The 16,740-nt window shown below is 43.3% G+C and overlaps 3 non-coding genes across 3 annotated transcripts; all 3 read left to right on the top strand.

Moving 5' to 3' along the window:
• The first annotated feature begins 4,798 nt into the window (after positions 1–4,798).
• On the top strand, positions 4,799–4,917 carry LOC130078080 (5S ribosomal RNA). The gene has a single exon (XR_008805883.1). It is a non-coding gene; the product is annotated as a 5S ribosomal RNA (ribosomal RNA).
• Positions 4,918–6,039: 1,122 nt separating this feature from the next.
• LOC130078079 (5S ribosomal RNA) lies at positions 6,040–6,158 on the top strand. Its single transcript, XR_008805882.1, has one exon. It is a non-coding gene; the product is annotated as a 5S ribosomal RNA (ribosomal RNA).
• A 6,067-nt stretch (positions 6,159–12,225) lies between these two features.
• Positions 12,226–12,344, top strand: LOC130078075 (5S ribosomal RNA). The gene has a single exon (XR_008805879.1). It is a non-coding gene; the product is annotated as a 5S ribosomal RNA (ribosomal RNA).
• Positions 12,345–16,740: the final 4,396 nt, after the last annotated feature.

Raw genomic sequence — 16,740 nt, 5'->3', positions numbered from 1 at the left:
ATTTCACTTCAGTATTAATGGTTAAAACGTGTTCATGATTTCCATTACACGAGAGTAGATGTTAAAACTTCATGCTGATTTGTACTCGGCTTTCGGGAAGATAAGCAACACTAAGACGTAGCTTTACAGTAAACTATGCTTCACCCATTTACGCTTCTTTCCATATGGTGGTGTGACTCCCCTTCTGTCCGGCGTTAACGACTGCAGTGTACTTGGCGCGTCAGCACACACGACGGCTGCAACTACAGTGTGGTCTCCCTAGTGGACCAGCGTGACAACCGTCTGGATTGAGCCAAGTAGGGGACATCTCTAGGGTCTTCAAGTGGGTACCTTCCGTCCTCAGTGTTTCGTCGACTAGCCCACGACACCTCAAGAGGGCTCGACAGTGACTCTGGCGTCCCAGAGTCACCCCCCTCCGTCCCCCACTCAACTCAGCCCAGCTTACTGACCTCTACATCCCTCCTGCTGCTGAGACCTAACCACAATCTCACAATCTCTCCGCAACCCAACCATACGCGCCAACCTGTTTGACTAAGGCTGTCGAGCCCCACTGGTGCGTTGATATGCAGTTTCAGTGGCAACGGTTCCGTATGGCATACCACCTACCGCAAAACACAATATCTGCCCAACCACCCGTCATTCACGCAATATACACAGGAACGTAATGACTGTAAATACTATACAACCTATACAAATAAACCAACAGACTCTTCAAGTTTTCAAGAATTCTACGAAACCGTAGCGTGGCGGCCTGTACACAGCCAGCTAGAATCTTTCCGTCTCAACCACAGCCAGTTGCTGCTCCTTTCTGCTGCTTCAGATAAGTTCTTTACTGTGCGACGCAACTCTTGGCCACTGAATCCGACGTCTCTGAGGAACCGGGTTGTAGAGTGTGCCACAAAACCTCGACAACCCACTTCCACTGGATAACCCTGGACTCTCCATCCTCGCTGTTCTGCTTCAGTGGCCAGATGAGCATTCCGCAGTTTCTTCCTCTCATTTGCCTCATCTACCGCATCCTCCCATGGCACTGTTAACTCTATCAGTTGAACAATGCATGCTGATCCAGACCACAAAACAATATCTGGTCGTAGGTTAGTGGTGGCAATCTCAGGTGGAAAAATAAGCCATTGATCAAGATCAGCCAGCATCTTCCAGTCCCCAGCAGCTTCCAGTTGTCCTGGGCGAGAATTGGTGTTAGCACCTTTTCTTGGTGGTTGCTCACCTGGGCGGAGGAATATTGTCTTCTGCGTGTAATGTTTTGCTAGAACTAGAACTGTCAAAATGTGCCTTAATGTGGCAGGTGATGAACACAAAGGACAAGAGGGATCCTCTCCTACCCAGAGGTTTAGGTTCTGCGGTGATGGGAGAACATCATATGTTGACCTAATAAGGAAACTGATCCTACTCTCTTCCATTGACCAAAGGTCTTGCCAGCCCATTTTGCGTTGTTCCACACTCTCCCATCTCATCCACTCTTCCTGCTTGGCCTGGGAAATGGCCTTTATACATCTCATCCTCTCCTCCTGCTTTCGCACCTCGTTGACTACCAGCTTCCTCCTTTGAGCTGGGCCTGCCTTGTGCCATTTAGGAGGAGCTAAACTGAGCCCAAAACCTCCTCTTCCATGCTGTACCTGTCCCACGATATCCCCAATTTGAAGGTCAGCCTTTGCCTCTACTACAGATTTCTTTGCTGACCACTTTCTACCAGTTTTTACCACAGGGGCTGCCTCCCTTACACATTTGTCGCGTGACTCTACTAAAGTCATTTCCAGTCTGACCTTGGCACACTTAAACTCCTCGGTTAAAGCAGAGACTGGCAGCTGCAATACTCCTTTACTATAAAGTCCCACTCTGCTGAGGCAGCGTGGAACTCCCAACCATTTCCTGATGTATGAACTTATTAACGCTTCCAGCTTATCCACTGTTGTCAAAGAAACCTCGTACACAGTCAGTGGCCACATCAACCTTGGCAGTAGACCAAACTGAAAGCACCAGAGTTTTAGTTTGCTTGGTAGAGCACAGCTGTTTATGCTCTTCAAACCTTCCACTGCTTGTCATCTAACTTCTCCCACTTGAACTGTGTCCTTTAGATCTCCATCGTACCATCTCCCAAGACTCTTCACTGGCTTCTCAGAAACTGTTGGTATTGCCTCACCATTAATGAAGAATGTTTTATCTACTACCTTTCCTTTAACTATCGAGATGCTCCTTGATTTAGAGGGCTTAAATTGCATTCGTGCCCATTCAATATTATCTGTTAACTTCCCCAATAACCGATTAGTGCAGACTACTGTTGTAGTCATGGTTGTCATGTCATCCATGTATGCTCTGATTGGTGGTAGTCGCATCCCAGAACTGAACCCTGGAGTGCCCGCTTTTTGAACTAAAGTGTCAATGAAGCCATTCTTTAATAGGTAGGTGGACAATCTCTGGGCAATAATGCTGAAGAAAATCTTACCTTCAACCTTGAATAGTGAAATAGGACGAAACTGACTGATGCTTGTAGCATCTTTTTCTTTAGGTATAAAGACTCCACCTGCTCTGCGCCATGCTCTAGGTACAACCTGTTTTTCCCATGCCACTTTTATCAATTTCCACAGAATTCGCAGAACTCCTGAAGCACTCTTGTACACTCTGTACGGAACTCCATTAGGCCCTGGAGATGATGAAGCCCTTGCCTTTCTCACAGCCTGCTCTACCTCTTTCCACTTAGGTGCACAGACATCCATTTGGTATTCTGGTGGGTTGATAGGTGGTATGTCTGATGGATTTGACATAGGCTCATGCCTTTTTGCATCTGTATGCGTTTCCTCCAAATATCTCTCTAGCTCAACCCTATATGCTTTTAAAGTGCCATTCTTCTCCTTGGTGAATAACTTCTTTTACAAATTTGAATGGTCTTTATTGAAATTAGCACTCGCACGTTCCTTCTTTTTGTAGCGTTTCCGTTGACGCTCAGCTCTGCGTAATGTTGCCAGCTTATCTTTTATGGGCCTTTGTAAGAGATTGAGTCCCTCCTTCTGACTTTGTTCTGCTCTTTTCCAAATCTTCCTCAGCTGTCTCCTTTCTCTAACTAACCCTTCAATTTTCTGCTGCCGTCTAGACATTCCAGGAGTAGTCTGTACTTTTTCCTTCCTTTTTTCCACACCAAACCTCTCACTTCCATATGCGTAAATGATGTCCCCAAATTTATCCAGCTTCTTTTCAACTGTACCAGTTAATCTTTCCAATGCAAAGCACAGATCTGTGTTTACCGTGTCCCATGCAGTTTTCTCACAAGCTCTTGGCCATCTAACTCCAGGCCTATGCCCGTTGAGGTTCTTTTCTCTCTTATACTGTTTAGTCTGACCGGGTTCACAAGTATTAATATGTTCATCACTAACTGTGCAAGCCCTCCTCTCCTCTATGACAGGGGTGCTGATATTCTGCGAGCTGTGATTTGCTTCCTGTCGCTGGATTTCATTCGACTGACTTGACTGACTTCGTAAGAAGTACTGATCAATGTGAGGCCCTTGTCCCTTCTCCCTCAAGCATTTTATTTTCTCTTGATGAACCTTCAAACCACTGACCGTTGTCGCCTTGCTCCAGCCACAGACACAAACATGGAATTCAATGACTTTACTAACTGCAGATCTTGGACTAGTCTTACTCTCCATACTCATATCCGTTTCCATTCCTAAGTCGTTAACCATGTTGTCCAACATTGAGTCATCTTCCGCCCCCGCTCTCGCAGACTCTAGGGGTAATATTCTCTTTAATTTCTCAGAAGCCTTGGGCGGGTGTCTCCAGCATCCTGTAAACACGGAGCTGGATACTGCCGACAAGGGTAGCTAACCCTTACCAGCCCCATTGGGGTCTCTTTCCTCCTGTCAGCTGTCTCTCCAGACTGTCACAAGGTCTTTCCCTTGTTGCCAGCAGCACTATTCACCGCAGTCACTGGACGTATCCAGATCTTCATGATTTCCATTACACGAGAGTAGATGCTAAAACTTCATGTGTGTAAGATACAGAAATAAACTATTAAAATTAATTCCAAAGCGGTGTTTTACCCCCTGCATGTGTGGGGACATAACGGCGCTTTTTAAACGACATAATGAGTAATGTGTAAATTAAAGATGCAATGCTAAACACATTAGTCTAAAAACGTGTTTGCTACTGTAGAAAGGGATGACACTTTTTGTGAACTTTGTCTTCCTCCCAGTAAATGGATGTTATAGTGTATGTCGTTCCTGTTGTTCCTTCGAGTCACGGAGATAAAATTATTACACATAGGCCTAGTTGTTTTAACCTGACCAAATGGATTTCGTCCAATGTGATTTAGACTAAACAAGAACCCTTAAATGCAGGATAACTAAAATAATTCAAGTTAACTGAAAACCATTAATTAAAGTTAAACTAAAATCTTTCATTGAAGTTAAATGAACACCATTGGTTGTAGTTGGTTTCACATGGTTGATTTTATTGGGTTTTATTTGTTCCTGTTTTGTTAAGATTACTTGTTTTAATCACGTGAAACCACTGTCCATGAATGAATGAGTGTGACCCTGAACCTATGCTATTTGGAGACCACAGTTCACCCGACTTCAATGCATGGGTGAAGGGAGTCAGAGATTGGGGCCATTTGTCTGAAAACAATTTTTTTAAATACACGAGTCCTCTCAGTTTCATATTCAAGGCTGCATGAAAACACTTGGTGGTTTCTGTTTGTCTTGCAGCTACAGACTGGGATGTGTGTGAATGCAGGCCGAGCCCCGGTGTCCCTTCTTTAAATAGCTCTTTATTGGCTGAGACTCTCGCTTACGGCCATACCACCCTGAACACGCCCGATCTCGTCCGATCTCGGAAGCTAAGCAGGGTCGGGCCTGGTTAGTACTTGGATGGGAGACCGCCTGGGAATACCAGGTGCTGTAAGCTTTTGCTTTATCTTCACTAATACACTTTATGGCTCGGCTCCCATGGTTGTTCCTTCTTTATGCTTTTAAATTTAATTGCTTCATTTATTTGTCTTTCATTTCGCTTTCTCTCTGGCTTCTGTCTGCTTTCGGTGCACAAAGGACAGCTCAGCCTCAGTCATTATTTCTTCCTCCTCCAGGGGGCGATCGACAGGCTTTTCTCTCTCTCAGTCTACAAGCAACACAGAACTCGAGCGCTTGTTCTTTTCTAACCCGCTCCTTTCCTCAGCTTCAGTTAGACCAGATGTTCCCAAACTTTTTTTGTCAGCCGAACGCTCAGATTTTAACTTAATATTTCAAATTATAAAAATAAAGATATAAATATGTTGTATATTAGGTTCAACTGTCCTGTGAAATACTTTAAAAGGAGTATTTGATATGCCTAATTAATGGCAAAATAATTGTTTGATTTTACAAGTTATTGTTTACAAGTTATATTTAAAAGTTACAAGCACTATAACTCCATATTTGTCATGAGTGTGTTGTCTACTTTATGAATGAAATGGTGATGTTCCTGAGAGCACAACTGGATGATTCACAAACTTTAGTTTACGGGTATTTGCGTGACAGTGAGAAAATGGAAGTATCCTAAATGGGACCAAACCTTATACTAATCTCAGTTTCAAAGATAAAGCCACTGACATAAATAATGCGGTTGTTTACATGGATTTTAGTGTAAAAAAATGACTCGCTAAGCATATTTGTGTAAAGTTATCCAGTTTTACAACTTTTACTAGTTGTATGAACAGTGGAAACTTAATAGCACCATTGATGCGCAGGAGCGGGACATGCGTGATGCTGCGCTTTTTTGGAGACAGGTGCTAGAGCACATTGTGCAACCTAACGTTCTGGGGACACAGTGTTCATCCCACTTCAATGCATGGGTGAAGGGAGTCAGAGATTGGGGCCATTTGTCTGAAAACCATTTTTTTAAATACACGAGGCCTCTCAGTTTCATATTCAAGGCTGCATGAGACACTTGGTGGTTCCTGTTTGTCTTGCAGCTACAGACTGGGAAGTGTGTGAATGCAGGCCGAGCCCCGGTGTCCCTTCTTTAAATAGCTCTTTATTGGCTGAGATTCTCGCTTACGGCCATACCACCCTGAACACGCCCGATCTCGTCCGATCTCGGAAGCTAAGCAGGGTCGGGCCTGGTTAGTACTTGGATGGGAGACCGCCTGGGAATACCAGGTGCTGTAAGCTTTTGCTTTATCTTCACTAATACACTTTATGGCTCGGCTCCCATGGTTGTTCCTGCTTTATGCTTTTAAATTCAATTGCTTCATTTATTTGTCTTTCATTTTGCTTTCTCTCTGGCTTCTGTCTGCTTTCGGTGTACAAAGGACAGTTCAGCCTCAGTCATTATTTCTTCCTCCTCCAGGGGGCGATCGACCGGCTTTTCTTTCTCTCAGTCTACAAGCAACACAGAACTCGAGCGCTTGTTCTTTTCTAACCCGCACCAAAGCACCTTTCCTCAGCTTCAATTAGAGCAGATGTTCCTAAACTTTTTTTGTCAGCCGAACGCTCAGATTTTAACTTAATATTCAAATTAATATTTCAATAATTACACACACATTCGCATGTTCATGGTTTTCTAACGTTGGGAACAGTCAGAAGAGACATGCAAGTAAACAGATGGAATATTGAATCTTTTCTTTATTTTGGGTTTACTTGTTTAATTTTATTTGGTTTTATTTTAATATAGGGCTGTGAGCTATTGATATTATTATTATAAAATAGTTTTAACTCTAATTATAAAAATAAAGATATAAATATGTTGTATATTAGGTACAACTGTCCTGTGATGTGAAATACTTAAAAAGGAGTATTTGATAATTATTTGATTTTACAAGTTATTGTTTACAAGTTATATATTTAAAAGTTACAAGCACTATAACTCCATATTTGTCATGAGTGTGTTGTCTACTTTATGAATGAAATGGTGATGTTCCTGAGTGCACAATTGGATGATTCGACAAACTTTAGTTTACGGGTATTTGCGTGACAGTGAGAAAATGGAAGTATCCTAAATGGGACCAAACCTTATACTAATCTCAGTTTCAAAGATAAACCCACTGACATAAATAATGAAAACATGGATTTTAGTGTTAAAAAATGACTCGCTAAGCATTTTTGTGTAAAGTTATCCAGTTTCACAACATTTACTGGTTGTATGAACAGTGGAAACTTAATGGCACCATTGATGCGCAGGAGAGGGACATGCGTGATGCTGCGCTTTTTTGGAGACAGGTGCTGGAGCACATTGTGCAACCTAACGTTCTGGGGACACAGAGACATTTTGGGACAGCCAAACAGTGGGAATTTCCTTGCCATTATTGAGCTGCTGGCAATATGACCCTCTGCTGCTAGAGCAGATCAAACGGCCCAAAACCTCAGTCCCTCTATCCAACATAAGCTCATTTATATTTTGTCACAGCGTGTTCAGCAGGAGATTACGACTAAAATCAACCAAGCGCCATTTTTTTCAATTATACCACACAAGCCCTGTCCAAGCGATACCAACTTGGTCAAGTTTACAGATATGTCACCACCATAGTGAGGAACACATTGGACATAGCTATCGATATCAAAGTAGCTGAAGCTTTTCTCGGATTCCAGAAAACGTCTGACAGATCTGCAAGTGAACTGGAAAACAAAATCCTCAACAGCATTACGAAAAATGGCCTTGATATTTCTCATGTCGTGGGCAGGGATACGACGGAGTGGCCAATATGAGTGGCGTCTATGCGGGAGGGCAGGCCAGGATCAGGGAAAAAAGAGACTTGCAACGTATATGTACACTGTGCAGCAAATAACCTGAACCTAGTGCTGAATGATGCAGTAAAAAACATTCCAGAAGTGTCACAGTTCTGACACCATCAAACATTTGTATGTGTTTTTTGGCCACAGTATTAAAAGGGGGGCCATGCTCACTGGCATCGACTCCACAGAGCCCTCACTCAGGTGTCACACTGAAGCGACTGTGTCCCACCCGCTGGTCCTTTAGATATGAATCCATTGTTGCTATTCGGTACAGATATGTGGATATAATGAAAGCACTGGCAAAAATATATCTGACAAGTGACAAGAAGGATGAGCGTGGTGAAGCAGCAGGAATAAAGAAAATAAATTAAGAAATTCCCTTTCATTTTTCAAGTGATTCAGCAGACTAAAATTTTGGAGAGTGTGAATACTGTATCTACAATGCTTCAAGCTACAAACGCTGACATGCAGAAGGCCGTAACATTGCTGAACAACACCATTCAGAGCTTGTCTGAGTATCGTGGCGCTTTTGACCAGGCAAAGATGAAGGCACAGACGCTTGCAGAAAAATGGGGATCTCAGACAACTTTCGAAAATGTGAGAATCAGAAGAATGAAATGTCATTATGACTAGTTGTAAGAAGAGCGCCTGTCCAACACAGTAGGAGACCGGGGATGGTTGTAACACGGGTCAGTTGTAACAATTCCAATCTGTCCAATCAGGAACTAGTTACAAATCCCCTGATTCACTTCGCACATGCTCAGTTTAGTCCTTATTCCACATGTAATAAAGTAGAGCCCTGTGGCAAACACAGCAGATGTTAGAGTGGAAAAACCAATTTTGAGGTATGAAAGTAACTTTTTTTACTTTGTTTATTTTTGTTATGGGAATTTGTCACAAGGTGACAAATCTAGCAGAACTAATTTCCGCTAGGAGTGTGTTTCCCCCCCGGGACGATTTCACCGGCACACCGTGCTGGTTTGCTGTTGTCAGTTGCCATGACAGCGGCAGCTGATTTAGCTAAGCGGGACCAGGTGCGGGTGTTTGGTGTGGGGATTTGTGATTGGGAAACACGACCAAAAGGATTAGTTAAAAGGAAAAGGAAAACGCATTCGAGCGTGGTACTCCCCCGGGAGAGATTGATTCCTTTGGCAGTGGCTTGGGTTTGCTGGGATCTTTGGAGCGGCTGTGAGGATCTGACTGGAAAGGGGTGCAACGGTGATTGAGGGAGTGCAAGCTGGAACGTGAATTGGATGTGAAGTGAGTGAATTGTGGAGATTGAGTCAAGACTGGAGAATGCCATCACTCGAGGGAGAAAGATAAGTAATGAAACACCGGATCCGTGTGAATGCATGTCTTGCACTGAATTGGATAAGGAATTGTGAAGTGTATTGACCACAAATATAATTACCACTAAGAGTGTGAACTGATTCATCTTTGAAACCCTGATATCTTCTTCTGAGTGTGAAAGTGTGTTGAAGACGCTGTGTTCCATGCAATGCGAAATCCTCTGCGTCTCATCGGCTCCTGAGTGTTGAATCAGCGCAACAGTGGAGGGATTGAACATTGGGTGAGTGCTGGCCTTATTGTACTAAGATTTGAGAGTGGATTGCGGTGCCTGAATTGAAGTGTCACACAGTATTGGACTTGACGTGAAGTTGCAGTGTGTGGATGTACATGTTTATTTAACCGCCAGTGTTCTCCAGTTCACATTCTCGCCAGTGTTTGCAGAACGAAGCCCTCAGGTTGGATGTGTATGTTCCACTTCGGCCACCAGGTCCTGTGAGATGAGAGAGGAGTGTGATTGCCCTGTTTAACTTGTCTTGTCTATTTAAATAGAAGATTCTTCTGCCTCGGCCTTCTTGCGTGCTGCCTGTTCAGAGGAGAGACACACCCCAGCAGCAGCGCTGCTTGTCCCGAACCACCCGCTCCAGCCGTAAGTCCATACTCCACCGAAATAGATTTGAACCTGCACACTTGTCTCTGTCTTGGATTATACAGGGTACCCTTGTCTCTGGCTGGAGCCGTCAAGGGCAGAAAGGCACCCGGAGGACCTCACACCTGCTGCTCCGTGACGCCACGGGGGAGAGCACCCTGCACGGAGGAGACTTGCCTACCCGACTACCTACCTGATCGGCAGCGGGTCCCCCTTCTGGACTCCATCGCCCCCTGGGCCGATCATCTGCCGAATAGCTGACGCTTGGAAGAAACTTACCTGCTACCCACCTGTCCTGTGGAGAGAGTCCCCTCCTGGCCCGTGGTCCCGGCCCTGGTCTGCTCGGACCGTTGTCCGCCTGTATTACGCCGAAAAGAGCCGCCTTACCACGTTACTTACCTGCACGCCAGACAGGCGTTCGGTCTCCTCCTCCTCTGTGGCTGCCAGTAATCCGGGCCCTCGCAGTGCACCCCTCGGTCTCCTCCTCCCTGGAAAGAGAGACGAAGCCTGCATTAAGACTTTTAATTCTTGCTTTTATTCAATAAAGATTGTTGCTTTTAGAAATTCTCCTTGTCTGTCTGGTCTCTGGTACGCTCCTCGAGGTGGTCCTGGGTTTGAGGGGTGGGCGCAGTCTGGCTTGGCTCCCCCCGACCTGTGACAAATTTCTGCTTTATAATCTCATCAAATTTAAATTATGTTTATTGTGTGTCTGTGTAGATATTTTTCATGTAAAATGTTTTGCCTGTTAGCTGTAAGGTGAGCTAGTTCATGGCTACATGACTCTGTTAGTTGTAACAACAATGAAATGTTACAACCTAACCCTAACACCTTACACACGACACACACACACGTTCCATTTAAATTTTATATTATGGCCAATACTATAACTGATAGTAACAAACGTGCTTACACCAACACAAGTGTTCAATTTTTAATTTATTATGGCCAATACTATGACTGACAGTAACAAACAAGCTTACACACAAACAATGTTTTGTGTTCAAGTTAAATTTATAGTGGTCAATTACTATGACTAAGAGTGACACAGACACACACATCAGTTATATTGAAAAGTCAGAGTTGAATAAAAACCTTTCAAAATCCTTTTTTGTTTGTTTTTTGTCAAAATCCTTATTTCATTATGTTACATATCACCCCGGTGGATCTCATAATGTTACATCTCACCCCAGGGTATGTTACAACTAACCCAGACTATTGGGGTGAATTGTAAAATTTCACTCTTCGTGTTTGAAACTAAACCATGCATTTTCTGTTTGTGTTGCAAAGATAAAAGTTATGTCATTTGATAGCAGACACTTGTAACTAGTTTGAATCACATTTTGAACACACTGGCTTAAAAGTACTCCAAGATATAGACAGAAAGGTCAAAAATGTTACAACCATCCCCGGTCTCCCCTAAGTTATTTCAGAGTCAACATTTTTAACGCTAAGACAAAATAATCAACCAGCTTTCTCAAAGATTTAACAGTATGTGAGCAACCTCTGACATGTTTGAGGCCCTTCACCCCATGACTCTTCAGCTCGCAAGTGATGATGAGCTGTATGTCAAGGCAAAACGTGTCTGACCACTACAACAGGGACATATGATTTACATTTCCTGCACAACATTCAGGGCCTGTTTTAGAGCAAAAAATGCTCAGCAGCCCTCAATCTATCAACTTGCAAAGATGTTGATTGTGGACTCCATAACATTCACCTACGGTGAGGTGTGCACTGCTCTGCTATTATTTTTGACATTACCTGTGACAGTGGCAGCAGTATAAAGTTATGCCACTGATTACAACATAAACGTGGTTTATGTGGACATTTCCTGAGGGATTAAAATGGCATGAAAAACATGTTAAACAATGTTTTATAAAAAATGCAAGAATGCAGAAAGTTTTCTGTGATGGTTAGGTTTAGGCTTAGGGAATAGAATATACAGTTTGTTCTGAATAAAAACCATTATGATAATGAGTAGACCAACGTGTGTGTGTGTGTGTGTGTGTGTGTGTGTGTGTGTGTGTGTGTGTGTGTGTGTGTGTGTGTGTGTGTGTGTGTGTGTGTGCTCAGTTTAGAAATACAGCTTCATCTACTCACTGTTAAAAAAGAAAAAAAGAGCCTTTTTCCATGCATCATGTTATTCTTCTTTGCGCTTTATTTTGTACAGTAAAAGGAGAATGGGTTCACTTTTACTAATCACTATCTATAATATACCATTTTTTATTTTATTTCACTTCACTATTAATGGTTAAAATGTGTTCATGTCAAGTTAAGTTCAAGTTAAATGAACACCATTGGTTCTAGTTGGTTTTACATGGTTGATTTTATTGGGTTTTATTTGTTCCTGTTTTATTAAGATTACTTGTTTTAATCATGTGGAACCACTAAATGAATGAGTGTGACTGTGCATATGTGAACCTGGCTATTTGGAGACAACAGTTCACCCCACTACAATGCATGGGTGAAGGGAGTCCTGTTTGTCCTGCAGCTACAGCCTGGAAAGTGTGTGAATGCAGGCCGAGCCCCGGTGTCCCTTCTTTAAATAGCTCTTTATTGGCTGAGACTTTTGCTTACGGCCATACCACCCTGAACACGCCCGATCTCGTCCGATCTCGGAAGCTAAGCAGGGTCGGGCCTGGTTAGTACTTGGATGGGAGACCGCCTGGGAATACCAGGTGCTGTAAGCTTTTGCTTTATCTTCACTAATACACTTTATGGCTCGGCTCCCATGGTTGTTCCTGCTTTATGCGTTTAAATTCAATTGCTTCATTTATTTGTCTTTCATTTCGCTTTCTCTCTGGCTTCTGTCTGCTTTCGGTGCACAAAGGACAGCCCAGCCTCAGTCATTATTTCTTCCTCCTCCAGGGGGCGATCGACAGGCTTTTCTCTCTCTCAGTCTACAAACAACACAGCACTGGAGCGCTTGTTCTTTTCTAACCCGCTCCTTTCCTCAGCTTCAATTAGACCAGATGTTCCCAAACTTTTTTTGTCAGCCAAATGCTCAGATTTTAACTTAATATTTCAAATTATAAAAATAAAGATATAAATATGTTGTATATGTGGCAGTTTGGATTTTTAGGTTAAGCCCGACTACGCCACCCGGAACGGTCCGGGAACCCACCAATAATTTAAATACAAAGCACACAGATACGTTGTGGCTGCGTCAGATAACAGACAATGAGAATGGTATAAAACAGTTTATTCAGAAACACCATTTAATAAAATACAACACAATCTCTGGTAATAGCCTAAATCCTAAAAGCTTATAAATCAAACTTCACATACACGCGCGTTCGCGCACACACACGGAAACGCCCCTACCACTTCAGAACCTGGGGAATCTGTCTTGTAGTAGTGGGAAGTTCGGATCATTTTACTGACTCGGATCTTTGAGTCTCGTTCAGCAAAATGAACGAATCTTTTTTCGAGTCATTTCGTTCATTTCAGCATAATATAATTAAAATGGCATGTTAAATATCCCAACACATCTAGAACTAGGGGTGGTTAATCTGTCTGATTTCCCGATTCGATTCGATTACGATTATTGAAGTCCCGATTCGATTACAGTCGATTTTCGATTATTAACGATTCTCGATTAGCGATTATTGATTTTCCATTTCACAACAGTAAACGAAAAAACACTACAAAGTGATTGCAGTATTAAAAAAAGTCAGCTGCTGAATTACTTAACTCTTTTATTGAGTAACAACAACTCAAAGCACTTTCTGTGTTGTGTAGTTATAATTTCAGAATTATTTGTATGTAGCTTATGTTCTGTAGAACACAGAAATGAATACATCACATTGTGTTGTGACTCATCAAGTTGAACGAAACAATAACAAATAAATGAAAGGCTTATTTCCTTAAGGAAGTAGATCAGAAACAACATACTGTAGAAATTGGACAATTTTCTTCTAGAAAGACAAGGTGTTGTTCAGGTGGAGGAAGACTGCAGGTTGCAGTCGAAACATGTCAAGGTAAATAAAAAGTTTATAATGCAAAAAATGTTTTGCATTATATGCGGTTAGAACAGCTGTCAGCAGCGCGTCCTCATCCATATCAAGCGCCTCGTCCCCTGAAGCCTTGTTTATACTCGACGCGTCCGCAAGAGCGCGAAGTGCGCGCGGCAAAAATGACGTCATTGCGGTGTGGGCGGTCGTGCGCGTTGGGTGCGCAAGACCCCATTTCGACTGGCGGTGTGCACGGCACTTTTTGTAACATCGCGCGCGGCGCCGCATCCGAAGATGAACGACTTCGAGCCGAATCTGGCCGAACTGGTGCGTCTGTATCAGCATGTTTATGATCCTTCTATACACAGAGACATTTGCATTGATGGGCGACCATAAAAGCCTCTCATTTTTTGAATAGGAACACATTTACATTAAGCACCCAGTTTGCACTCTAAAGTAACTGCTTATATTTACAAAATAAGCCTACAATAGCAGAAGTAAGCCCTGCTGATGAAATTAAGGTTTAAACACTCTTCAATAAGGCTTCAGTTGTTTACTAGTTTACATGCAGTGAAAGTACAATAAACCTACTGCATTTATTACTCTTTTTATATGAATCAGAAATTAATAAACTACTAATAAATGGCAAACTACTTCTTCACTGCTGATTCCTGGTGGTTTAGAGGAGAATTACTCCGAGTCGCCCCCTGTCGTTTCACAGAATAGCACAACGGCGAGCGCGTCAAGTATAAACGCCTCGTCCATATGGAGAGGTCCGCGCGCAGTCAGCGGAGACTCGCGCTCGTGCGGACGCGTCGAGTATAAACAAGGCTTCAGCGGAGACTCGCGCTCGTGCGGACGCGTCGAGTATAAACAAGGCTTGAGGCGGCGGCAGCGCGGGCGGGAGCCGGCGGCTGCGAGTCCGGGAGAGGGGGCGGAGAAGGAGAGATAGACGCTCGAGGGAGTCATTCCGGCGAGCATTTGCATCAGAAAACGACGGCAGTGCAGCCCGCAGGGTCGACATCAGAAGTGCGTCGCTGAGCTCACAAACCCAGGCAGAGAGCGCAGATCACATGGCGGTCTCCGTCGCTGTGCGGGGCTCTGCACGCGCCGCAGGAAGTGCAAGGCATCTTGAAAAAGACGCTCGCTGCTCTTTTAGACAGTAAGTTTTGCAAGAAAGGATCCGTCGCCGGATAGCGTAGCTCGCACGGATGGCTGAAGGTGGCGAAGACGGCCGGCTTCTTCAGGCGCTGTCTTGTCGCTTCCTCGACGGCGGCGGCGGCTTCTCTCTAGATCCAGCGATGCGGCAATAATAATAACGCAAAATTTTTTTTTTATATAATAATAAAAAATCGATTTTTGAAAATTTAATAATCGATTCATAATCGTCCATAACATAATCGCGATTAATCAATAATCGATTTTTTTAACCACCCCTATCTAGAACTTACGAAAATGTTGATTACATTTGTAAAAAGAATAAAAATAAATTATAGGGTAATGCAGCCAAAGCCAAATTATAAGAAACCGAAATTTTTATGAATTGATTAGTTGTTGGGTTTTAAGTTCAGGCTATTGCAGTCTGATTCTGTTAGTTCACCTCACCTCCTCATCCGAGACGTTCTTTCCTTTGCAACTTCATATTTATCAGGTTTGTTCTCCTCCTCTTGTGTCTCGAGACGTTAGTTGTCGACTCGTCAGTGTCTGACTCTGATCTGTCTGCTGGGCCGTGCCGTGTGTGATACAGCAGGGCCGGAAAGAGTAATGATTAGTTCATCTTTCGAGTCTCGAGTTCGGGTTCGGCCGGGTCCGAGTCTTTCGTTCTTCCTGTCAGTCCCATAGAGGCTATGCTGTCAGTACCGGAAAGAGTAATGATTAGTTCATCTTTCGAGTCTCGAGTTCGGGTTCGGCCGGGTCCGAGTCTTTCGTTCTTCCTGTCAGTCCCATAGAGGCTATGCTGTCAGTACCGGAAAGAGTAATGATTAGTTCATCTTTCGAGTCTCGAGTTCGGGTTCGGCCGGGTCCGAGTCTTTCGTTCTTCCTGTCAGTCCCATAGAGGCTATGCTGTCAGTACCGGAAAAAGTAATAGTAATGATTAGTTCATTTTCTTCGAGTCTTCGGGTTTGAGTCCTTCGTTCTTTTGTCACGTGACCGCTGGTATCTCGCATCAAATACAATATTAGATTCGTATTATTGACTGCGTCTGAATGTATATTGTTTTATATTTAGGAATTAAAATACAAAATATGTGAAATAAACATTATCTGAAAAATAAAAGTTCCATCTTATTATTGTCCCTGTCCGTTTCTTTAAATGTTTCTTGTGCATCTGTGGTGTGTTTTATTATATATTATACATTAATTAACTACTATTATATTATACATTAACTACGTGCTTGTTTGTAAAAAGGTTGTGAATTAGTAGGCTATTCAATACGGTGACAAGTCACGTGAGAAAAGAACGAAGGACTCAAACCCGAAGACTCAGAAGATGAACTAATCATTACTCTTTCCGGTACTGACAGCATAGCCTCTATGGGACTGACAGGAAGAACGAAAGACTCGGACCCGGCCGAACCCGAACTCGAGACTCGAAAGATGAACTAATCATTACTCTTTCCGGTACTGACAGCATAGCCTCTATGGGACTGACAGGAAGAACGAAAGACTCGGACCCGTCCCGAACCCGAACTCGAGAGAGATGAACTAATCATTTCCAGTACAGATTCAGAAACCATATGTTGCGCAATGCGCATGCGCGATCAACACAAAATGAACGAATCACTCTCTAAGACAACTCGGTAGTCCCGAGTCATATTAAAGATTCGTTCAAAATGAACGAATCGTTCATGAACGACACATCACTACTGTCTTGCTCATCGGATGGACACAGCAATCACTCGTGCTCTCACCACACTCCACACACTGTGAACACTGCACGCTGTCAGTCAAACCACCACCACACCCAGAAGACTTCAGGAACCACGTATCCCCCAGATTCTGAAGGGAAAAGACAAGAACAGTTAATACAACAGTAATGAACAAAAGACACATACACTTTACACATGAACTAGGTCTACGAAGTGGATGGGTCACACATGGCCAAAAGAGGCCGTCCTTCTTCGATTGCAACA

The sequence above is a fragment of the Rhinichthys klamathensis genome, unplaced genomic scaffold, assembly GCF_029890125.1.
Source record: "Rhinichthys klamathensis goyatoka isolate OS25496 unplaced genomic scaffold, OSU_Roscu_1.1 h1tg000811l_1, whole genome shotgun sequence".
Lineage (NCBI taxonomy): Eukaryota > Metazoa > Chordata > Actinopteri > Cypriniformes > Leuciscidae > Rhinichthys > Rhinichthys klamathensis.
Note: the sequence above shows the minus strand (reverse complement) of the source record. Positions and strands in the feature narration are given on the sequence as shown.